At 39.5% G+C, this 7,584-nt stretch overlaps 1 long non-coding RNA gene across 1 annotated transcript; it reads left to right on the plus strand.

The window, feature by feature from the left end:
* The first annotated feature begins 226 nt into the window (after positions 1-226).
* On the plus strand, positions 227-3,402 carry LOC130983128 (uncharacterized). Its single transcript, XR_009087257.1, has 8 exons — positions 227-496; positions 677-853; positions 933-1,894; positions 2,007-2,169; positions 2,260-2,361; positions 2,517-2,591; positions 2,806-3,034; positions 3,113-3,402. It is a non-coding gene; the product is annotated as an uncharacterized LOC130983128 (long non-coding RNA).
* The last annotated feature ends 4,182 nt before the right edge of the window (positions 3,403-7,584 follow it).

A 7,584-nucleotide genomic window follows, 5' to 3' on the forward strand; every position in this document is an offset into this window, starting at 1 on the left:
ACATACTACAAATGAATTTGATTTTTTCTTTTTGGGTCTGTTTGGTTTATGCTTTTATTTTCTGTTTGGTATAATAGGTATGCATTTCATGCAAAGATTGCAAATGCTGATTAGTTTTGTTGCCTTATATGATTTGGCAGGTCTCAGGACAAACCTCTGGCTGCAATGCAATTTTGTTTCCTACAAGTATTAAAACTAAATGACTCTAGTACTTTTTGGTGCCTCTTTAAGTAACTAAGTAACTAAGTCCTTCAATTTGGCCTTTCATTCTCTCCTCTTTAAGTCGAATTGTATTTCAGCTGTTTTTGAGAAGCAGAGTTATATGCTTATTGGGAGGCATGATATTGAAAAATTGATGAGGCTAGACCCCTCAAGTACTTATTTACCAAATGTACTTGATCAATCTAACATCCAAAGTAATTCCTGTGACGCTGAAACAATTGATGCTGAATTAGAACTAAGTGAACAATTGCTGCGTTTGTGTCCCATTAAGCAGGTTTGTGACTTTGTTTATTCTAATAAGTTACTTTTATTATCGATATAATTTTTTTCCTTCTTGATTTTTGGTATTTATTTTACCTACTTGGAAGGAACAAATTTTCATGTTTTACATTTTTGCTAAAATTTGTTCTCGTTATTACGCATTGTCAGTTACGTTGTTGTAGTTTTGCTTCAGGAAAACCTAATTCATGATGGAAACAAGCTTATTTTGTTAGCATCTCTTAGTGACTCGTTGGAGTATGGCCCTGTTTCCATCCTTTTCAAAAAGCTAGCTCTCTAGGCGCAAAGGATATCGTAAAGCCACTACTAAATAAAGATCAAAGAAAAATAATGACTGCAGCACAAGCATTATGTGAGTTTCTTGTAAATTGTTGCAGGGTCTTGTTAGTTCTAATATTTCTATTCTCTTATTTAAGTCGTGTATGATGCAGGCCATCCCTGGATTAAAAATTATAAGGATGTGAAAGCACCTCTCGAATTCTAATGTTCAAGCTCATGAAGTCATACATGCGCTCCTCGTCAACATTAGTTAGTCAACATTAGTTAATTTTTTTATATTACACTGAATGTAAAAGATGCTTTCAAATACACCTTCAAAATTTTCTTTTGGTATCTTTTGATTAGATTTTACTAGAACTGTTCTCCCAATGAGTTCATACTCTTCATCTTATTAATAAGTGTACTATTCTTTTCAGGATGTTTGAACTTGGGATTAGTGAGTTGACTGTTGAATGAGTAATCTAACTATCAAAATGAATCGTTGTTTTGTTTAGTGTATCCAAATGGGTGTCGCTCAACTGTGTTTGTTTCTGATTTCCAAAAGAGTGATTTTACTGCTTGATATTTTACTGTATAGTTGAAAAAGTTTAAAACTGATTTTATTAAGATCCTTCATTTAGCTTTTCTCAAAAATGCTAAAATTTGATTCTTTTAAATGGCGATTATTGTATAAAATTTGTACAAATCTTTAGAAAGATGGTTTTTAAGCATAAAAAGCTGAATCAGATGCATCGTTAGTCTGCTGATGGAAGAGTGTTTGCTTCTTTCTCCAATTTTGTTTGTCTCTATTTGTTGATCAAGTTATGGATGCATGTTTAGTGATAACATACTAGCGTGTTATTTTCTTGCGCACTACGGCAGGCTTTGTCGAAGACGTTAGCTGTTGACGAGCTGTACTATTTGATAGAGTAGTTTGCACTATTAGAACCAAACAAAAATGGGACCATTAGCTTAGAAAATATCAAAGCGGTTAGTTTTTTCTTCTCTTTCAATTCTTTTCATATACTATTTTAAAAGGATCCTGTTTAAAGACTCAAATTTGACCAGGCAGTCCTTGATGAAGAATGCAACCGATGCTATGAGGGAGTCTCGCATTCCTGATTTTTTGGGATCGGTAAGGGCTGTGATTTAACTATAGAATGCCTCTATATATAACGTCTTATTGTAATGTTGGCTTATGATTACTAATACAAACAGTTTTTGGGTGGCACCTTAATGCATTGCAGTTTAGAAGGATGGATTTGATGAGTTTTGTGCAGCGACTCTTAGTGTTCATCAACTTGAAGCGCTCGACCGGTGGGAGCAACATGCTCGCTGCGCCTATGAGCTTTTTGAAGAGGATGGAAACAGGGCCATCGTCATCGAGGAAGCTCTCTAGCATTTTGTGAGGTTTGGTATTCCTGTTTAATGATTCAAAGATGTAGCATGTGCTTATGCTAGGCAAACTGTTTTATCTTTACTTTTTTGTGGGGCCTTCAGATTACCGAACGAGTTGAAGAAATAGCTCCTTTTGTTTCAAATGCAAAACAGAGTTACATATTTGGAGGAATTTATTTTGTTGCAGCACATAAATTTATTCAGGTATGCATATATAGTTTCCTACATTTTTCACCTTTATTGTAGAGGAACACTACAGTTTTTTTTTTTAAATGTTTTAGGATGTATCTTCAGTTTAAACATTTGTGTTATTTCTTTTCATTTCACTACTAATGATAGGATAAACTTATTATTTATAGGCTTTGGGGGATATGGATTCTATTAATCTTTTTGGAGTTCAGCAGATATGTCGAAATTCCGTTGCATTGGAACAAGTAATTAATGTTTTTTCTTACTATTCGCCTTAAAGATTCCAGTAGACATTGGAAAAAATAAAAATTAAAGTCGTTTGTTGGAACTGTACTGACACATAAAATTACCAGAATTAGTGGTACAAAGATGAAATTGGAGATACATGGGAAATTAAAAAGAACAAAACTCCCACGTTGAAATTTGACTGCCATAGTGACAATAATGCTCATTTTGCAGGTGCTAGTAGCAAATCCATCCATAAATAATGAAGCAGTCCAACAGAGGTTGGACCGAGTCCGCACCTACCATGAACTATTAAACATGCCATTTGAGGCAAGCAAACTGAACCTATGGCTTCATATTGATTTTGATTTTTAGCAGGTCATCTTATCTTGCTGTTCCTATTTCTGTCATAGGCCTTGCTTTCATTCATTACGGAACATCTACACTTGTTTAGTGCATCTCAGTAAGTTGATTGAAACTCTGCTTATTATCTCTATTTTCTTGGAATCATTGAATTTCTATTAACGTTATATTTCTGCAGGTATGCCAAACTTCTTAAGGTTCAGGTCCTTGGAAGGGATATTCCTCTTGACGGTCCAGATCAAATATCTGAATTATTATCACTTTAGTGTGTAGTGTATTCATTCATTTGTTGATATTCCATAGTTTGTTTTGATACGGTGGGCAGCGAGCAGCACGTAGATTTCTGAATGTTGTTTCTGAAAACAATGGTGATGGAACAACCCCGTTGTAGATGTCCAGTTTTTGGTGAAGTTAGAACTGGGTGGGCCCCTATTTTATAGTTGTTATTTATTATTATAGTTGATGTATCAGTACACTTTGTTTATGTTTTGAATTATATTGACTGATAATACTATGAATTTATTTATTTTTTGAAATATTATAAATATTAGAATACAAATTAGATAAAAATTTGTACTTATTAAATTTTTATTTATTTTGTATGAAAACAAGTTTATTTTGTAATTAAAAAAAAATTTATCTTATTGAGGGATTTACAAATGGATTTTTTGTCTGTATTTAGAGTTTAGAATGGTTTTCTAAGGTTTCAATTATCGACGGAATATCCGTCGGAAAATCTGTCTCTAATTACCCGCGGATTTTCTGTCGAAAAATCCGTCTGTAATTACCGACAAAAAATCCATCTGTAATTACCGACGAAAAATCCGTCGGAAAGTTTGAAATTTTAGGGAAATGGAAGGGAAAAAATTTTTTCCGACGAGGCTTTTACAGAGGGACAAAATCCGTTGGTAATTTCATTGGTAACCAAAAATCCGTCTGTAATATAGACCAAATCTGGCTGTAAATATGTCTGTATTAAGCAATTTTCTAGTTGTGGAGGTATAGCAGCTGAATGGAAGGCTAGCAGCACTGTCTAGGTTCCTAGCCGAATTCGCATTAAGATCTTTCCCTTTCTATGCATTACTAAGGAAAGGAAAGAAGTGCGAATGGACCCCAGAATGCGAACAAGCCTTCCAAGACTTCAAAACATTCCTGGGGCAACCACCCATCCTGACCCGACCTCGACATGGAGAAGAACTGATACTAAAACTCGCTGTTGGAAGTCAGGCGATAGCATCAACACTAGTCAGAGAAGACGACAATGGACAACAACCCATTTATTTCATCAGCAAAGCTCTACAAGGGGCTGAACTAAACTACCATAAGATAGAAAAGTTCTCCTACGCCCTCATACTTACTTCTCAGCGACTTCGACCGTATTTCCAACCTATGAAAGGCATCCTACAGAAAACTGTCTTGGCTGGAAGAATCCTATAATGGGCGATTGAGTTGTCCGAATTCGATCTCAAGTACGAAGCTCGCACGACCATAAGTCCCAGTACCTAGCTGACTTCGTCACAGAGTACACCGACACCCCAGGAACCCGCACTGAATGGAACCTCTACGTTGACAGCTCTTCAAACAAAGCCGGGAGTGGAGCAGATGTTATCCTGGAAAGCGACCAAGGGACCCAACTCGAACTCTCCTTAAGGTTCGAGTTCCCCCACCTCAAATAATCAAGTCGAGTATGAAGCCCTACTGGTTGGTTTGAAGCTGGCTAGGGAGGACAGAGTGCAAAAGCTTACCATCTTCAGTGATTCACAAGTAATCACCTCACAAATAGGAGGAAGCTACCAGGCAAAGGATCCCACCATGAAAAAATACCTAGACAAAACCAAAGAACAGCTCGAGAAATTCATGGCATATGAGATCTGACATATAACTCGGGAGCAAAATTCCTAAGTCGATGTACTTTCAAAACTAGCCAGAACCAAACCAGGGGCAATAATAGAAGCCTCATCCAAGAAACCCTACAAATCCCATCGACCTCAGAGGAAAAGAAGGTCCTAAATATATCAGACCAGGACCAAGGGTGAATGACCCCCATAATCAACTACGTCAAGTCCGAAATACTCCCCACAGAAAAGAAGGACGCAAAGAGGCTCATACGGGAGGCACAATACTACACCTTGATACACGATGTCCTATATAGAAGAGGAATCTCAACACCCCTCCTAAAGTTTGTTCGACTTCTGCCACAAAAGAAGTCTTGGAGGACGTTCACGGCAGCATGTGCGGTAACCACCTCGGGGGCACGAGCTCTATCAAAAAAGGTGCTCCGAGCCGGCTTCTCCTGGCCGACCTTACAAAAGGATGCAACCAAGTTTGTCAAAACATGCCTTTCGTGCCAGAAGCATGCCAATTTCCACGCCGCCCCCCTAAAGAACTCATCTACGTCACCTCCCCCTGGCCATTTGCAAAGTATGGGCTCGATCTCCTCAGACCATTCCCCTAGGGATCAGGGCAAGTCCTCATTGTAAGAATAGACTACTTCACAAAGTGGATTAAGGCAGAGCCATTGGCCGTTGCCACCGCCCAGAGAAGTTGGATGTTCCTGTATAGAAGTATCGTCACAAGGTTTGGAGTTTCTGACTCCATCACCACAGACAACGGGAGAGAGTTCACCGACACGGGCTTCAGAAACCTGGTCGCTGACCTAAAAATCAAGCACCAGTTCACCTCGGTGGAACACCCACAAGCCAACAGATAGGCGGAAGCCGCGAACAAAGTCATATTGGCCGGGTTAAAGCATCGATTGCAGGACGCAGAAGGAGCCTGGGCTGAAGAGCTCCCCCAAGTTCTATGAGCATACCGGACAAACCAACACTCCACCACGGGGGAATCGCCCTTCCGTTGTGTTTACAGAATGGAGGCAATGATGCCGGTATAAGTAGACGAAAGATCCCCTGGGGTGATCTTCTACAACGAGGACGCCAATTCTTGAGCACAAAGGGAAGAACTTGACCTGATCCTAGAAGTCCGAGAAAGAGCTCGGATCAGAGAGGAAGTCCTAAAGCGTCGAATGGCCTTAAGGTACAACTGGAAGGTAATCCAACGAAGCTTCGCTACCAATGATCTCATCCTAATCCAAAATAACATCGAAGTAGGATGGTCAGGAGAAGGAATGCTTGTGCTAATTGGAAAGGGCCATATCGGATTGCAGAAGTATTAGGAAATGGTTACTATAAGGTGGCCGACCTCCAAGGGCGGGTGTTCCCGAGGTCATGGTACGACTGTAACCTAAGAAGGTACTACAGCTAGAAAAAGGTCTTGCACCAAGGAGTGCTCTTTTTCCCACTAAAGGGTTTTGTAATGAGGCACCAGGCCAAGATCTGAAAGCTGTCCGACTTGCAGGGTAAGTCCACACATGTACCTACTCTTACTAACATTTTTTTATTAAATTTTATTTCTAATAAAAATAGAGATTCTCTAAACAGTTTCCTACCAAGGTGCATTAATTTAGGCTCGACAAAACGCAAAATTCATTACCCGACCATAAAGGTCGGCAAGATGAAGCGACAAAAATCAAATTAATGCGAGAAGTTATAAAAATAACCCGTATAAAGCGACCTGACGAGGTCGGATAAAAAATGGAGTTACTAAAAATAACTTGAAAAGGCCCGATAGAAAAGTCAGACCAGTTAAAGGATCACTATAAAGGGAACAACACCATGCAAAGGAAAAAAAAGGTTAAAAAGTTGTCAATGCAACTAAGAAAGGATGCAGTCCAAGAAGCAAAAGTAGAAGTTCATAAAACAAACACTACCTCGAGATCGCCAGAGAGGATACTGGCCGAAAAAGCTCAAACATCCAATTCTAAGGCATGGCTGGAAAACCATCCCCAGACAAAAGGCAATAAAAGGTTGAAGAAACAACCTAAAGATAAAAGCATTTTGCTAAAATTGGCCAGCATACCACTAGAACAGTCAAAACAAAAGTTTCAAAAGATTAAAGCATTATAAACTCAAAGGTTATCCAAAACGGCAACCGAAGAGTGAAAGTGTTTTGATAAGAAAATAAAAGTTGCTAGAAAGCAACCACAAAGTGTCAAAGAATTATCCAAAAGTGTTACAAAAACACGAGTTCAGAGGTCTTCAAGTCGGACGATATTGATACATAATCTAAAGGGTGATAAAAAGAGAAAGTCACAAGGGGTCCAGCTTCGCTCCTGTCGCCGCGTCCTGAGGAGCAGGGGGAATGACTGAGATCGGAACAGCTCCGACAACACCATCAGGGCCATTCAAGATCTCCACGTCGGGATCGGCCTCAGGTCGGGATGGCTTGACAGAAGAAGCTTTGGCAGGAGGTTCTGGGACAGAAATTTCATCGTCATCTGGAACCAGCACGATCTTACCATCTTCAACAACATTATCCATACTAAACAAGGTAAGATCGGCATCAAGAGCAAGAACTCGGACTTGCGCTTTCAAATTCTCATACAAGGCAGTCATGCCACTCACTATATGACCTTGCAGCTCGGCATAATCATCATAAGAAGACTGGAGTTTTTCCTTAACCTCTATAAGCTCACCATACGTTCGGGTATAGCTCTCATTAGCCTTCTTCGCCATATCTTCAGTCCTGTTGGCAGCCGCCTCCACAGCAGTAGCCCGGGCCTTTTTCTTCTCCGCAGCAAGCTCCAGCCCGACG

The sequence above is a fragment of the Arachis stenosperma genome, chromosome 5 (assembly GCF_014773155.1).
Source record: "Arachis stenosperma cultivar V10309 chromosome 5, arast.V10309.gnm1.PFL2, whole genome shotgun sequence".
NCBI classification, from domain to species: Eukaryota; Viridiplantae; Streptophyta; class Magnoliopsida; order Fabales; family Fabaceae; genus Arachis; species Arachis stenosperma.